Source organism: Erinaceus europaeus, chromosome 9 (assembly GCF_950295315.1).
Source record: "Erinaceus europaeus chromosome 9, mEriEur2.1, whole genome shotgun sequence".
Classification (NCBI taxonomy): Eukaryota; Metazoa; Chordata; class Mammalia; order Eulipotyphla; family Erinaceidae; genus Erinaceus; species Erinaceus europaeus.
Window position 1 is genome coordinate 93,470,842 of NC_080170.1, and position 17,824 is coordinate 93,488,665.

Here is a 17,824-nt window from a genome sequence, read left to right on the forward strand (position 1 = left end):
GACGGTAATTGAGGGGCATAAATTACCTGGAGACACTTATAAGTTTAGATGGCATAATTACTTCTGGCAGTATTCAGGAAAAGCCAGAGCAAAGACTTTTTAAAGGGAAGAGTTGATGTTTATTGATAAATCCCAATGCTGATAAACCCTCATAAATTATCATGGGCAAGTAATGACAACAAGGAAGGTCCTGCTGCTGAAAAAACAAGCAAACAAACAACAAACCTTTGAAACCAGTGACACCAAACTATAACCTTTCTTTGAAGTGTTGACCAGAGCACCATTGTAAAAAAAAAAGTGTTCCTGAATTGCTATACCATTAATGATTTAACAGATTGCCTCATCAAGAGAAAGCAAGGCAAGGAAGGTCATGGGCATGTGGCCATATGACCTTTCCAACTTTTCAAGAATTACTGTTTGAAATTCTGTGACCAGGCAATTTGTAAATTTGAGTCTCTATTCACTTCACTATGACTTTATCACCTATGCAGGTGTCAAAAACCAAGGTCCAGGAACTGTTCTGTCTAAAAGAGGAAATATAAGCCTCTTGGTGTCCAGCCTATTGTTTTACAACCTTATCACAGTATTATTTTTTGGTCTCAAAATAATAGTTATATATCTATATGATATGGGGTATGAACCAACAGCAGTTTATTTGTAATGATATTTACAGAAGCTAAGCCAGTCTCTAGGCTGAGTGATTGATTCAGTTGACTTAGTGTCATCAGCCTCAACATAAATGGATACATGGACATTGCCAACGTCATTTTATTTTATTAGTGATTTGATATTGATTTACAGAATTACATGTTGACAGGGGTATAATTCCACACCATTCCCACCACCAGAGTTCTGAATCTTCAGTCTCCCCAATGTAATCTACCTCAGTTCCTCTACAGTTGTAGACATGGGCCAACCATCATCTCTACAACTATCAGTCTACATTTATACATAAATACTTTTTCTTCTTGATCTAATCCTCTCTTCCCCTCCAAGCTACTCATGACAAAATTACTACCTCCATATGTCCCTCTCCTTTTCCTAGTCTGTCTCTGGGTGCTGAGGGGGCTGGATTTCAGAGCCCTTTTATTTTCATCCTCCTATCACTTCTCCCCCACTTCTTCTTCTAGCGTTTGCCCTTCTTCCGTAGCCAGTCAACGGCGTCAGGTTGAGCCTGATGTAAAGTTTCGAGACCTCCTTTGAATCTGGAGAGGTGGCAGTCGTTGACTATGTGGGTCATAGTCTGTCTGTAGCCGCAGGGGCAGTTCGGGTCGTCTCTGGCTCCCCAGCGATGGAACATAGCGGCACACCGGCCATGGCCTGTTCGATAGCGATTGAGGAGGGCCCAATCATAAGGTGCTAGGTCAAAGCCGGGTTGACGCTTGCAGGGGTCTGTGATGAGGTGTTTGTTCTTTACCTCAGCTGACTGGGCGTCATGGGAGTATGGATCAAGGTTATCTTTTTGGGGCCCAACATCTTTTTGTATAGGATGATAAAGCATTGTTCCAAAGTGGTTGAAACAAATTATGATTTAAAAAAGTATGGCAAATCCCTCTCAAGGAATTATGTGAAAATGTAGGTGCTTCTACTGCTCTCAGTTCAATGTTTTAGAAAAAGCTTTACTGTCTTGTTTAAAGCCAGCATGGTTGAAAAAAGAAAAGCATCAAGAGGGTCTAGATAATCTCTTTGGTCTTTGACTTTTCTGCAAATCTAGAGAATGGCTACATGTAGGGCAAAACTCTGCTTTTTGTTGTTTGTTCTTTTAAAATATTTGTTATTGAGGTGGGGGTAGATAATATAATGGGTATACAAAGTAACACTCATGCCTGAGGCTTCAAAGTCCCCAATTCAATTCCCTGCACCACTATAAACTAGAACTGAACAGTGATCTGGAGAAAAAAGAACTCATTATTGCAATATATATATATATATATTATAGGAAGTTAATATAGGCAGGTAAAAAAGGGAAAATTTTATGTTCCCTCCAGTCAGAGGGATAAGCTTAGAACTTATGTGCCTATATACACATGCATATGCATATGTATGTCTTAAAAATACACTTATTGATTAGTCAGCAATTTTTTCTGCTTTATATCTTAACTCGTTTGTCAACCAGATGATACTAGGATGCCAACCTGACTTTCCTGGGTAGATGACCCCACCAATGTGTCCAGGAGCCCCACTTCCCCAGAGCCCTGCCCCACTAGGGAAAGAGAGAGACAGGCTGGGAGTACAAATTGACCTGCCAGCCAACACCCATGTTCAGAAGCAGTTACAGAAGCCAGACCTTCTGCACCCTATAATGACCCTGGGTCCATGCTCCCAGAGGAATAAAGAATATGAAAGCTTTCAAGGGAGGGATGGAATACGGAGTTCTGGTGGTGGGAATTGTGTGGAGCTGTACTCCTCTTATCCTATGGTCTTGTCAATATTTCCATTTTATAAATAAATAAATAAATACAAATATTAAAAAAATTACATATAGGAGGGACAGACTAAACAAATAACTTCAGAAAAAATACACTTATTTATATGTATACACTTACATAGGTACATATTTACATTTATATATACACATCTATTATTTATCTGTGTGCTATATTCATTCTTAAATACTTAAACTATGTACCAGTTTATTTTTTATTATTTTTTAAATTGTTATCTTTATTTTTTTGGATAGAGACAGCCAGAAACTGAGAGGGTAGGGAGAAATAGAGAGGGAGAGACAGAGAGACACCTGCAGCCCTGATTCACCACTTATAAAGTTTTTCCCCTGAAGATGGGGACCAGTGGATCAAACCTAGGTCCTTGTACATTGTAACACACGCACTCAACCAGGTGTGCCACCACCAGGCCCCCCAGTTTATTTTATATATATATATATTTTTAAATATTTATTTTATTTATTTATTCCCTTCTGTTGTCTTACTCCATTTACCCTATCTATCTATCTATCTATCTATCTATCTATCTATCTATCTATTATCTAAACTCTTCTTAGCCCTGAACCAAATGAAGGTAACCTATGTACATTGTGATCTTTTGTCCTTAAACACTTCTTAATTTTATTGTTCAAGATAACTCTGACTTGAAGTAGTCTAGTTATTATGTAGCTTTATTTATTGGGAAAGAAAAGTATCAGTAGATCAGAGTTAAAACTAGACTTGAGATGAGATGGCAGAAGACATTCAATTAAAAAAAAAGACACTCTCTTTGCATCCAACAAACCCAGACATTTTTGATTGCTTACTCATAGACTATTCAAATGAGAAATGATTGAAATTAGTGTGGATGAATTTTTCTGATTCTGGATCTTTGTTATCATACTGTTACTCAACTATCTCTTTTTCATAGGTTGTCTTACATGTTAAGAGAGCTTATAAACATTTACTTTTTGAAAGCTAACTTATTTTATAGCATTTGAAAAAAGTGAGATTATGAAAACTTATTTGAATAAAAAGAGGAGGGTCAATTTTAAGTTTAGTAATGAGAAAAGAAATCGGAAAAGGTAAAAAGCAAGAAGGAAGGAAGTAGGTGGCTAAGCAATAACAAACCAAGTTGAGCACATGTTACTGTGTGCAAGGATCCTGGTTCTAATCTTGTGTCTCCTCCTGAAGGGGGATGTGTCATGATAGTGAAACAGTGCTGCAGATGTCTTTCTATCTTCATCTCTATTTCCCCCATGTCTTTCAATTCGTCTCTGTCCTATTAATAAAAAAGAAGGAAGATAGAATGAATATGGGATGATCTCATTCATAGACAGAAGTTGCAAAACAAGATCAAAAGGGAAAACACAAAGCAGAACTTGGCCTGGAGTTGGTGTATTGTACCAAAGTAAAAGACTCTGGGGTGGGGAGGGAAGGTTTAGGTCCTGGAACACAGGCAGAGGAGGACCTAGCGGGGGTTAAATTGTTATGTGGAAAACTGGGAAATGTTATGCATGTACAAACTATTGTTTTTTTACTGTTGGCTATAACCCATTAATCCCCCAATAAAGAAATAAAAAAAAAAGAAGAAAGAGTCATTAAGACTTAGGATAGACCCAGGATAAAGATATAAAATTTGGGGAGTTGGGCAGAAGCACAGCGGGTTAAGCGCAGGTGGTGCAAAGTGCAAGGACCAGCGTAAGGATCCCGGTTCGAGCCCCGGGCTCCCCACCTGCAAGGGAGTCGCTTTACAGGCGGTGAAGCAGATCTGCAGGTGTCTCTCTTTCTCTCCCCCTTTCTGTTTTCTCCTCCTCTCTCCATTTCTCTCTGTCCTATCTAACAACGATGACATCAATAACAACAACTACAATTAAACAACAAGGGCAACAAGAGGGAATAAATAAATAAAAATTAAAAAAAGATATAAAATTTGTTTTTCTAAAGCAGTTTTTACAATGTGGCTTTATTTTCTAGTTTCAAAAGCTGTTACCAAAAGTAAAGTAGCAATTCTCAAGCCAAATGGAAATGAATTTTGATTGTTTATGATTCTTGTCATCTTCAATAGCTCCAATAATTAAAATTTTACACAATGAAATCAGGTTAAGATTTACCAGCTATAAAAAAATAAGGTCAAGGAAATGTACCACATCAATTAAGAGGTTGTGGTAAATCAGTAATAAAGCCAGAAATAAAAATGTTCATGTCCTAGCATTCAGTGTTTGATTGCTAATTTATACTATTCTGCTCCTAATAAGCACTAGCATCTGAAAATATGGAAGTTTTGTTCTTTCACAGTGCTAAACATAGTGCTGACTGCATTGTATTCAGGGTACCACCGATGGTTGAAATGAAAAGGTTCAATTAGTTTATCTTGTCCACTTGCTGAGGACATGGCTCTGTCTATTCAACTGCAATGGTTCAACTGATGAGAATTTCATTGTGGATTGAGAACTGATTACAGAATTCATCCTGTGGTAGAAATCAGTCTCAATAGGATGACAGAATGGGCTTATTGAAAAGAAGAAGAAGAAGAAGAAGAAGAAGAAGAAGAAGAAGAAGAAGAAGAAGAAGAAGAAGAAGAAGAAGAAGAAGAAGAAGAATGAGAAGAAGAAGAAGAAGAGGAGGAAGAGGAGGAGGAGGAAGAAGAAGAAGGAGAAGAAGAAGAGGAGGAGGAGGAGGAGGAAGAAGAAGGAGAAGAAGGAGAAGAAGAAGAAGAAGAAGAAGAAGAAGAAGAAGAAGAAGAAGAAGAAGAAGAAGAAGGAGAAAAAAAAAAGCAGAAACAGCTTGTGAAAACAACAAAGAAGTATATCACTTGCAGAATCATAACAATGTAAGTGACTGCTAAAGACCATAATTCATATGTGGAAAAAGCTACAGAATTTATTATAAATAAAAAAACATTACATACTTTCCTTAGGAAGATCATTCAGTAGAGCTTATACACAACAGTCCCTGATGTCAGTGTTCTGTTTTATTCTCATAGCTAAATTTCAAATTAGGATGGAGATGAAAGGTATAATTTAAAAAGTATAGTAGAAAATTAGATTTTTCCTTAATATATAATAAAATTTAACTCCTTGATGTCTGCTCAGCTTTCTACAGTCTAATCCTGATTTATTATCTACTTTTGCTACCTGGTAAACCATTACAAAAGGTACTTTACTGATTTCACTAAAATTTTCACTTTTTTCCCCCAATTCACTTTGTATAGGAGAAGTTTATTTACAAGGCTCTTGTCACAGAGCTACCATTTCATATCTTCCTAAGATAAGTATCTGTGGGAGTCGGGCTATAGTGCAGTGGGTTAAGCACAAGGACTGGCTTAAGGATCCCAGTTTGATCCCTGGCTCCCCACCTCCAGGGAAGTTGCTTCACAAGTGGTGAAGCAGGTCTGCAGGTGTCTTTCTCTCCCCCTCTCTGTCTTCCCCTTCCTCTCTCCATTTCTCTCTGTCCTATCCAACAGCGATAATAACTACAACAATAAAACAACAAGGGCAACAAAAGGGAGTAAGTAAATAAAATAAATATATATATATAAAAGATAAGTAAAAAAAAAAAGATAAGTATCTGCACACATCATTCAAGACAAATTGCTATCTCTCTCCACCATAGGGCACTGAGCCTACAGCCACCTTTTATTTATTTTTGTCTGCTTTGTTTTGGGTCCTTTTTGCTTTATCTTAAATCAAACTGATGAGAAAGATCATCTGATATTAGTCCTCTTTCTGGCTTACATCAATCAGCATGTTTCCCTCCAGTTCATTTTTTAGCTTTACTGTCTTACTATGACCACCATTTTGTTGCCTCTCAAATTTAGAATTAATTCTATTTCCTTTTCCTGCTCTATTCCAATTTTGTTCATTCCCTTACTGTTTCTCCAATATGTCAGCAACATTTCCTTTTTTAGAGCCTATGTACTTGGCATTCTCCCTGCCTGGCTTGTTCTTCCTCTATATAGCATCATCTTCTTGTGGTTACTTCTTTCAGGTCTTTCCTTGGTGAACCCTAGCTAACTCATCTTATCTAAAATTCTATCTTCCTCTGTAATATATGTTATCTCTGTTCCCTTTGTTCATTTGCCTCCCCTTAACAACTATCACTATCCAAAACAGAAGATGTGATATGTTTAGATTATTATTTACTTCTCCACTCTCACTAGAATAAACTTCTTGAGGACAGGAATATTTGTCATTTTGTTTTCCTTGTTCCCAGAACCTGGATGAGAGGCTCACAAATCAAAGTTATTCAGTAATTAAATGAATGATTAATATACTTAGTTGGTTTTTGAGGAGATGACTTTATATGGTCTCTTGTAACTAGAATAATTTCCCAATATCAGAAAAGTAGATTTCCATACCTCACCCCCTTCACACATTAGGCTTACCATGTCAAGAAAAAACTTTGAACAGAAATTCATTGGAAACCTTGAAGGAAAAAAAAAAACCTGGTTAAGAGTGACAGAGTCTGTATCAGCACCCTTCATAACCCAATGTAACTTCCAGAGATCCTACCATCATAGCTGAGTTCTAGGAAGCAGAAAAATATGCATTCCTTCTCCTTGAAGGATTTAAAAATTTTTTAATATTTATTTATTTCATTTTTATTGCCCTGGTTGTTTTTATTGTTGTTGTAGTTATTGTTGTTGTTATTGATGTCATCATTGTTGGATAGGACAGAGAGAAATGAAGAGAGGAGGGGAAGACAGAGAGGAGGAGAGAAAGATAGACACCTGCAGACTTGCTTCACCGCCTGTGAAGTGACTCCCCTACAGGTGTGGAGCCAGGGGCTCAAACCGGGATCCTCATGCAGGTCCTTGCGCTTTGCACCACCTGTGCTTAACCTACTGCGCTACTGCTCAACTCCCAGTTTTTTTTTCACAGGCAATTTTCTTTTAATTTATGATTGGTACTTTTTTTATTATTATTTTTCCAGAGTACTTTTCAGCTCTGGTTTATGGTGATGTGGGGGACTGGACCAATTTACATACCCGCAGTGGAACAGGTTGCCCTCACAACCTCTCCAGCATTTGTTGTTGCTATTGTTTCTGATGTATGACATTCCCACAGGGGTGATGTGGTATTTCATTGTTGTCTTTATTTGCATTTCACTGACAATCAATGACATGGAGCACTTTTTTCATACGTCTGTTGGCCTTTTGTATTTCTTTAAAAAATGTTTAATTAATTTATTAATAAGAAAGGTAGGAGGAGAAAGAAAGAACCAGACATCATTCTGGTAGATGTGCCACCAGGGATTGAACTCAGGACCTCATGCTTGAGAGCCCAATGCTTTATCCACTGCACTACCTCCTGGACTACTTGTATTTCACCTTTGGTGGATATTCTGATCTTATCCTCTCCCCATTTTTGAATGGGCTCATTTATTATTTGTTGCTGAGTTTGGCAAGCTTTTTATATATTTTGGTTATTACTTTTTTGTCTTCTGTATTACATGTAAATATCTTTTCCCATTACCAAAGTTCTGAGAAGAGGCATTTTTTTCTATTTGCACAGAGTCACAGAATGGGGTTGGCACCATCTGGCTCCGGAGGTGCTTAACTAGGAAGTGGTAGTCCATGTGGTCCTCACTGTGTTACAAAATTCTACAAAAGTAAAATATTTCATCTTGATTCTTTCTCACTTTTCCTCTTGCCATCCCCCAAGTACCCCATTTTATTTGCATTTCTACTTCCAATAAGCATGTACTTTCACCATGAAAGAACCAGGGATTTTGTCTTCCACTTAGACAGCCAAAAAGTTAAGCTAAAAGGGAAAGCATGGGAAGACACATGGAGTTAGCCTGATGCAGGCTGAAAATGGTTCCTTCTGGAACTGGTTCTATCACAGAAATGAGTGGGTGGGTTGGGCAGCTGGAGAACATGGAGATTGAGAGGTAATGGTAGGGTAGTGGGGTGTAGGGAGGAGTATGCTTGAAACCACAATATGTGAGGGATGCCCAATCTTCAGTCCTAGGAAAATAGAGTGTTATTTATTTGTTTGTATTTACTTTTTCCACTTTATTTTTTGTCTTGCTAAAACAAGAGAGAAATTGAGAGTAAAGTGAAAGATAGAGAGGGGAGAGAAAGAGACTTATAGCACTGGTTCACAGATCATAAAACTTCCCCCCTTGCAGGTGGAACTGGGGGCTTGAACCTGGGTCCTTGTGTATGGTAACATATGTGCTCAACCTGGTATGCTACTGCCCAGCCCCATATTTTAAAAATTCATTTTCTGTGCATCCTCTTGTATTTTTTTATTTTATTAGTGACTTAATATTAATTTATAAAATTATCAGGTAATAGGGGTATAATTCTGTACCATACTCACCGCTAGAGTTCTGTATCCCCATTCCCTGTGTTGGAAGCTACATTAGTTCTCCCAAGGTTGAAGATATGTGTTGACTATTATTTATATAACTGTCTATATATCTTTGCCCTTTTATCTCACCTATGGTTATACCCTCTCTTCCCTTCCATGTCACTCCCACATCCATCTATTACTACTTCTGAATGTCCTTCCTCTCTTCCTCTTTTCTCTCTTATTTATTTTTTTTAAACAAGTGGTCAGATTTATTTATTTATTTATTCCCTTTTGTTGCCCTTGTTTTTATTGTTGTAGTTATTATTGTTGTTCTTGATGTCGTTGTTGTTGGATAGGACAGAGAGAAGTGGAGAAAAGAGGGAAGATAGAGCGGAGGAGAGAAAGATAAACACCTGCAGACCTGCTTCACCACCTGTGAAGTGATTCTCCGGCAGGTGGGGAGCCAGGGGCTCAAACTGGGATCCTTACGCTGGTTCTTGAGCTTTGCACCACCTGTGTTTAACCCGCTGTGTTTAACTTGCTGGCTACCGCCCTACTCCCTTCTCTCTCATTTTTAAAAAAGATTTTATTTATTTTATTAATGAGAAATATAGGAGGAGAGAGAGAGAAAGAACCAGACATCACTCTGGTACATGTGCTACCAAGGATTGAACTCAGGACCTCATGCTTGAGAGTCTAGTGCTTTATCCAATGTGACATCTCCTGGAACACTCCTTTCCTCCTTTTCTCTCTCCAGGTCCTTTGGTTGGAGTTCAGAGCCCTCTGGTCATATTCCCATATCATTTCTCCCCCCAGTGGGAGTATGGGCCAAAATTCTTTCTGGGGTGCAGAAGGTGGGATTTCTGACTCTGTAATTGCTCTTCCGATGGACATGGGCATCAGAAAGTGAACGCATATGCCCAGCCTGTCCCTAACTTTCCCTAGTGGGGTAGGGCTCTGAAGAGGTGAGGCTGTGGGACACATTGGTGAGGTCGTCTGCCCAAGGAAGTCAGGATGAAATCATGGTATCTGCAACTCGGCAGCTAAAAGGCAGTAAGATATTAAGCAGGACATTGCTTTTCTTATATCCACACTGTCACGAGCCATGGTTTATCATAGCAGAGCTGTAGGGTGCTGTGGGGTTCTGGTCCCAGCACACTGTGCCTTCCAGTAAAGTTACCACTCATTTCTTGTGAGCTGTGATGATTTAAGCCTTGATGCTTGGGATTGTTTTCCAATCAACATCTAGAGCAGATCGTCTTGGATGCCTCCCTGGATACCACACGTTGTAAAATATGAGGATCAGAGTTATTTATTACCAGCACTTGCCTCTCTAGGCAGCAGACCAATTTCCTTTTCTCCAGATGGCTCTCACAGGCCAGCCATAGAAGAGGCTGCTGGCCATCTGCTTTCTGTTGCCTTTTCAAGCTGGCTAGCCACTCAGCAAGGCTGGCAAAGCCCGGCACACCAGCTGCAGGTCTAGTCTGTCCTGCTGGTCTTGTACCTTCCCACAGTGGGTATGACAGGGCAGGGGCCATGATGAAACCAGTGTTTGACACTTGGGAGGGAGGAAAGCTTCCTTCCAAACCTATGCCAGTCAGTTTCCCTGATGATAAACATTAAAAAAAAATAAGTTAAAAAAAAATCCCTGTCCTGGGATGGCCTCTGATAGTGTGTTTCTACCGTTGGGTAGAGAAAAACATCTATGATCAACTAACAGGTTAGAAAGTAAAATGATTCTATGATTCTGAGTCTTGTATAAGTAAAACAATTCAATTAATTGTAATTTCTACCTTACTCTCTTACTTAGTTTTCTTTCTATTTTATCCAATTAGGTAAATTGACTTGCAGTGGTAAAAAAAAGAAAAAAAAGAAAAAAAAGTCATTCATTGCAGAAAACCTATAAAGTGCACTTGGAGATATTAAAAATCACCTGTAATTCCATGAACAGTAGAGCAAAAGCTATTATACTTTTTGTTGCATGTCCATTGGGCTTTTCTCCTCTAGTAAATTGAACTCAAATTCTATGTACAATTTTCCAATTTTGGCTTTATGGCTTAATGCTACAATATGAAAATATTAAGTTTTAATAAATACAAATAATAAATCCTCATAAAAATATTGCTGGTCACTAATATCACAATACATGGATGGGGGCTCACACACACACACACACACACAAACATACACTTTTTTTTTTCCCCTCAGAGTACTACTCAGTGCTGGTTTATGGTGGTACCAGGGATTCAACTTAGAACCTCTGTGACTAACCATGAAAGTCTGCTGTGCCATTGATAGTGCTATATTCCCAACTTTCCATATTATAATGCCTTTTAATTTTTTAATGTTTATTATTTATTGGATAGAGACAGCCACAAATTGAGAGGGGAGGGGGAGATAGGGAGAAAGACACTGGCAGCCCTGCTTTATCATTTACAAAGCTTTCCCCCTGCAGGTGGGGACCAGGGGCTCGAACTTGGATCCTTGAGTACTGTAAAATGTGTGCTCAACCAGGTGTGCCACAACCTGACCTCTCCATATTATAATATCTTAATTCAACTATGCACTACCTAATTTTTGGCCAATAAGATGTATTATACAATTCGATAATGCACATTTTTGTGCACAGAACTTATTTTCGTATTTTAGTCTTTGTTCTTGGGATTATTTAATTATGATACAAGGAAAAGTTACTCTACTCTTAGATTTCTTGGAAAATGTATATCAGAAGTGCTGGTATCCAGATTACTTCATCAACAGATATTTTCTTTTTTCTTTTATTTTTTTTCTGATTTTTTTATTGGGGGATTAATGTTTTACATTCAACATTAAGTACAATAGTTTGTACATGCATAACGTTCCCCAATTTCCCATATAACAATACAACCCCCACTAGGCCCTCTGAATCCTTCTTGGACCTGTATTCTCCCCACCCACCCACCCCAGAGTCTTTTACTTTGGTGTGTTATGCCAATTCCATTTCAGGTTCTACTTCTGATCGACAGATATTTTCTTTCTTTTTTGAAAATTTAGTTTATGTGACATATTTCCTCCTGTCAAAATCTTAAGTATTAAAGTATAGATATGCAGATATGCACTAAACTTGCTCCCCTGTCCCAGAACTTCATTTTACCAAGTTCCAAACTTTGGATTTGGGAGTAAAATCTCAGTACTGATTCAAATGTATGAATGTAATATGAGTCACTATTTCTGAAAGGAGTGGGCCATGCTTATAGTCCCAGTGTAGTGCCCCTCACTACACAGTGCTTTCTCATGGGCTTCCCTCCATTAGCTGACTCTGGCATTCATTGACAATGCTGGGCTTTGAATGGCTCCTTCCCCAGGCCAGGTGTCCCCACCTACAGAGAACAGCATGCATATTCTGAATAGCGGGGATGCACTGAGTGCCAAGTTGGGCATGGTGGTTTGCTGTCAGAAGAGGATCATCAGGAAAACTGGTTAGAAGACCACCCTGCTTTAGGAACCCTAGGGTGAGAGACCAGCACACCTGACTTCCTCTGGATTGAGTCCATTGCCTGAAGTTCCCATTGGTTGTCAAGGTATAATCTTCTTATCTTACAGATAGTATGTCAATACTATCTGTTATAGTCCTTTTTTTTTTCTTTTTAAAATCTTTATTTATTGGATATACACAACCAGAAATCAAGGGGGAAGAGGGAGATAGGGAGAGAGATAAACATTTTTTTAAAAATCCAAATTAAAAAGTAGATAAGTGGCTGAGATACCCTGGAAACTAAGATAGAAAACGAATAGTATATGGTCTGGGAGGTGGTGCAGTGGCTAAAGCATTGGATTCTCAAGCATGAGGTCCCGAGTTCAATCCTGGCAGCATATGTACCAGAGTGATATATTTGTCAACCAAATTATATGCATTAAACACATAAAGAATTACAGCTTTTGGAGGAGAAAGGAGCTACAGGGGAAGGGAGGTCAGTTGTAGAGTGCAGGATTTACATACAAGAGACACTGAGTTTGATTCCCAGCATTGCATATGGCAAAGCATATGCTCTCTAAATACATAAATAAGTCTTTAAAAAAGGGAGAAAGATAGAAGGAAATAAGTATACAGATAAAAAATAAGGCAGAACATTCATATTGGTCAATAATATAGACAAAATTATCTATGAAGTTTGATAGACACATCCTTCTTTAATAGATGTATCCTTCACCTTTCCCTCAGATCAGAAAGATCTGGAAAACAAGAGAGGTGTTGATAGCACTCAACAGACTACAACAGTATTTGACAACAGGGAATACAAATAAATGGTTGTAATTATCTCAGTGAAGCAGAGCAATTTGAAACAATTGCACTTGAAATGGGGAAACTAATAAGAAGCAAATGGGTACTTTATGTCAAAATTCAATGATCTTAGCAGCAATGGGAGACACTAGGTATGTCTGGAAGCAAAGTTGAAGGTACCACTGGAAATCAGGTTGATTGAAATTGTGATCAAAAGATACTTAAAACCTTATAATATATCTTCATCTGAAGCAGTCAGGCAGTTTTCCCTTCCTTTCTTCAGGGAAGTTAATTTACAGTTTACAGAGTAGAGGGCCAAACCACAGTTAGTTGGAGTTGGAAGAAGCTATTTAAATCTTCTGCTAGAAATACGGCACTTTCAGACCAACTCACTTGTGTTGTCTGTGTATTTGTTTACCATACACTGTTCAGTTCTGACTTTCAGGGCTGTGATTGAACCTGACATCCTGGAGCCTCAGAGTCTTAAACATGGAAGTCTTCTGCATCAACACTGTGCTATCTTTCTAGTCCCAACAACTTACTCTTTTATATGTAGATACACAGATCACCTGTAATCAGTTTTCAGAGGTATGTGTGGATTGTTATTTAGATGTCAAAGAACAGTCAGAAACTCAGAAGAGATGTCATTTCTGCTGAACTTGGAGCTGTGCATGTGACTGCCCCTGCAGGGAACTACCAGTTTCATCGTCAGTGAACATTTTGGTTGATGAATTAAAGTCTGGATACAATCTTTAGAAAGCATCTCTAGGAGAAAGAGAGAGAAAGAGATAGAGAGATATGCTTAGAGAAGTACTTTTCTTATCAGTAGCTTTGGATCTTCCCATTAATCAAGCCATGATGATATTGTGCATTATCTTTAAGACTATAAGTTGAAAGTACTCCTGAAGGATGATTGAACTGTTCAAACTTCTCTCTCTTAGTCTCCAATGGAAAATTTAAAAAGACAAGTGTTTTTGTCACAGAGTAAGACAACAACAATCCTGTCTCCTTTTTTTGCATTTTAAAAGATTTATTGTTTTATTGATAGAGACAGAGAAAGACCACAATACTGAAGCTTGAAAGCTTCCTTCAATGTGGTGGGGTCTGGGCTTGACCTAGATATAGCCCACAAAAAAGGGCAGGGACAGCTATTCTCATATCTGACATAATAGACTTTAAAATAAATAAAATTAAAAAAAGATAGGGATGGACAATACTTAATGCTCATGGGATCAGTCAACCAAGAGGATTTAACAATTATTAACATCTATGCACCCAATGAGAAGCCATCTAAATACACCAAACATCTACTGAAAGAGCTACAGAAATATATTAGCACAATAATAGTAGTGGACTTCAACACCCCACTCTCTCAACTTGACAGATCATCATCCAGGCAGAAAATCAATAAAGAAATGAGGGAACTAAATGAGCAGAGAGATAAACTAGAACTATTGGACATTTTCAGAGTCATTCACCCAAAGAAACTGGAATACACATTCTACTCAAGTCCACATGGGTCATTCTAAAGGATAGACCATATGTTAGGCCACAAAGACAGCATCAACAAATTCAAGAGCATTGAAATCCCAAGCATCTTCTCAGACCACAGTAGAATTAAACTAACACATAACAATCAACAAAAGATTAGTAATAGTCCCAAAATGTGGAAGCTCAACAGTACACTACTTAACAGCTACTGGGTCCAAGAGGAAATAAAGGAAGAAATCAACATGTTTTGAGAGTTCAATGAAAATGAAGACACAAGCTATCAAAATATTTGGGACACAGCTAAAGTAGTATTGAGAGGGAAGTTCATAGCTATACAAGCACACATTAGGAAACAAGAAAAAGCACAAATAAACAACCTGATTCCACACCTTAAGGTGAAGAAGAAGAAGGAGAAGAAGAAGGAGAAGAAGAAGAAGAAGAAGAAGAAGAAGAAGAAGAAGAAGAAGAAGAAGAAGAAGAAGAAGAAGAAGAAGAAGAAGAAGAAGAAGAAGAAGAAGAAGAAGGAGGAGGAGGAGGAGGAGGAGGAAGTGGAGGAGGAGGAGGAGGAGGAGAAGGAGAAGGAGAAGGAGAAGGAGAAGGAGAAGGAGAAGGAGGAGAAGGAGAAGGAGAAGAAGAAGAAGAAGAAGAAGAAGAAGAAGAAGAAGAAGAAGAAGAAGAAGAAGAAGAAGAAGAGAAGAAGAAAGGAACCCTAAAGCAATCAGATGGACAGAAATCACCAAAGCGGGAGTCCGGCTGTAGCGCAGCGGGTTAAGCACAGGTGGCGCAAAGTACAAGGACCGGCATAAGGATCCCGGTTCGAACCCCGGCTCCCCACATGCAGGGCAGTCGCTTCACAGGTGGTGAAGCAGGTCTGCAGGTGTCTATCTTTCTCTCCTCCTCTCTGTCTTCCCCTCCTCTCTCCATTTCTCTCTGTCCTATCCAACAACAACAACAACAACAATAATAACTACAACAATAAAACAAGGGCAACAAAAGGGAATAAATAAATTAAATAAATATTAAAAAAATTTAAAAAAAAAGAAATCACCAAAGTGAGGGCAGAAATATGTAACACTGAAAATAAGAATACCATACAAAAGATCAGCGAAAGTAATTCTTGGTTCTTCAAAAGAGTAAACAATATCAAAAAATCTTTAGCCAGCATCTCAAAACAAAAAAGGGAGAAGACCCAAATAAATCGGATAGTAAATGAAAGAGGAGATATCACAACAGACACCGCAGAAATTCAACATACCATGCGAGGCTTCTATGAACAACCATATGCCACCAAGCTAGTGAACCTGGAAGAAATGAATGATTTTTCTAGATACCTACCAACTTCCAAAACTAAGTAAAGAGGAAGTAGGTAACATGAACAGTCCCATCACAGCTAATGAAATTGAAACAGTTATCAAAAACCTTCCCAAGAATAAAAGTCCTGGACCAGATGGTTTTACAAATGAATTATACAAAACCTTCAATGAAGAACTAATACCTCTACTTTTAAAAGTCTTACATAATGTAAAGCATTAATTGCCCAATAAAAAAATAAATTATTTAAAATAAAATAAAATAAAATTAAAAAAAAGAATAGGTTAGTCTGGAATCTAGCAAACCCCCACCCCCCCAAAAAAAAAGTCTTACAGACGATTGAATTTAAGGAAAACTGTCTCCAGCCAACATCACTCTGATGTCAAAAGCAGACAGGGACACAAAAAAGAAAACTACAGACCAATATCTCTGATGAACATAGATGCTAACATATTGAACAAAATTCTAGCCAACAGGATATAGTAATATATTAAAAAGATTGTTCATCATGACCAAATGAGGTTTATCCTAGGCATGCCTGGTTGGTTTAATATACATAAATCAATCAACATGATCCAATACATCAATAAAAGTAAGACCAAGGGAGTTGGGTAGTAGTGCAGCGGGTTAAGCGCAGGTGGCACAAAGCGCAAGGATCACATAAGGATCCCGGTTCGAGCCCCAGGCTCCCCACCTGCAGGAGAGTCGCTTCACAAGTGGTGAAGCAGGGCTGCAGGTATCTTTCTCTCTCCCTCTCTGTCTTCCCCTCCCCTCTCCATTTCTCTCTGTACTATCCAACAACAGCAACATCAATCATAACTACAACAATAAAACAAGGGCAACAAAAGGGAATAAATAATAAATAAAAAAAGCAGGACCAAATACCACATGGTTGTATCAATAGATGCAGAGAAAGCCTTTGACAAAATCCAACATCTCTTTATGATCAAAATACTAGAAAAAATGGGAATAGATGGAAAATTACTCAAGATAGTGGCAAACCTACAGCCAGCATCATACTCAATGGAGAAAAACTGGAAGCATTTCCCCTCAGATCAGGTACTAGACAGGGATGTCCACTATCACCATTACTATTCAACACAGTGTTGGAAGTTCTTGCCATAGCAATCAGGCAGCAGCAAAGAATTAAAGGCATACAGGTTGGAAGAGAAGAAGTCAAACTCTCCTTATTTGCAGATGACATGATAGTGTACATAGAAAAACCTAAGGAATCCAGCAAGAAGATTTTGGATATCATCAGGCAATACAGTAAGGTGTCAGGCTAAAACATTAACATTCAAAAGTCAGTGGCATTCCTCTATGCAAACACTAAGAAGATGAAACCCAGAAATAAATTCCTTTTATGATAGCAACAAAAGCAATAAAATATCCAGGAATAAACCTAACCAAAGAAGTGAAAGACTTGTATGCTGAAAGTTATTTCAAGGAAATAGAAAAAGTCACAATGAAGTGGAAAGCTATTCCATGTTCATGGGTTGGCAGAATTAACATCATCAAAATGAATATACTACTCAGAGCCATCTACAAATTTAATGCTATTCCTCCCAAGAACATTTTTTAGGAGAATAGAAAAAATGCTACAAATGTTTATCTGGAATCAGAAAAGACCTAGAATTGCCAAGACAATCTTGAGAAGAAAGAACAGAACTGGAGGCATCACACTCCCAGATCTCAAATTGTATTATAGGGCCATTGTCATCAAATCTGCTGGAACATGAATAGACACACTGACCAGTGGAATAGAATTGAGAATCCAGAAGTAAGTCCCCACACCTATGGACATCTAACCTTTGACAAAGGTGCTCAGAATATTAAATGGGGAAACCAGAGTCTCTTCAACAAATGGTGTTGGAGAAAATGGGTTGAAACATGCAGAAGAATGAAATTGAACCACAATATTTCACCAATTACAAAAGTAAATTTCAAGTGGATCAAGGACTTGGATGTTAGACCAGTAACTATCAGATACTTAGAGGAAAATACTGGCAGAACTCTTTTCCACATCAATTTTAAAG

At 38.2% G+C, this 17,824-nt stretch overlaps 1 pseudogene; it reads right to left on the reverse strand.

Annotated features, from left to right (window-relative positions):
* LOC132540315 (large ribosomal subunit protein uL16-like) overlaps positions 1-8,003 on the reverse strand; it is a 72,699-nt pseudogene extending 64,696 nt beyond the window's left edge.
* Between the last annotated feature and the right edge of the window lie 9,821 nt (positions 8,004-17,824).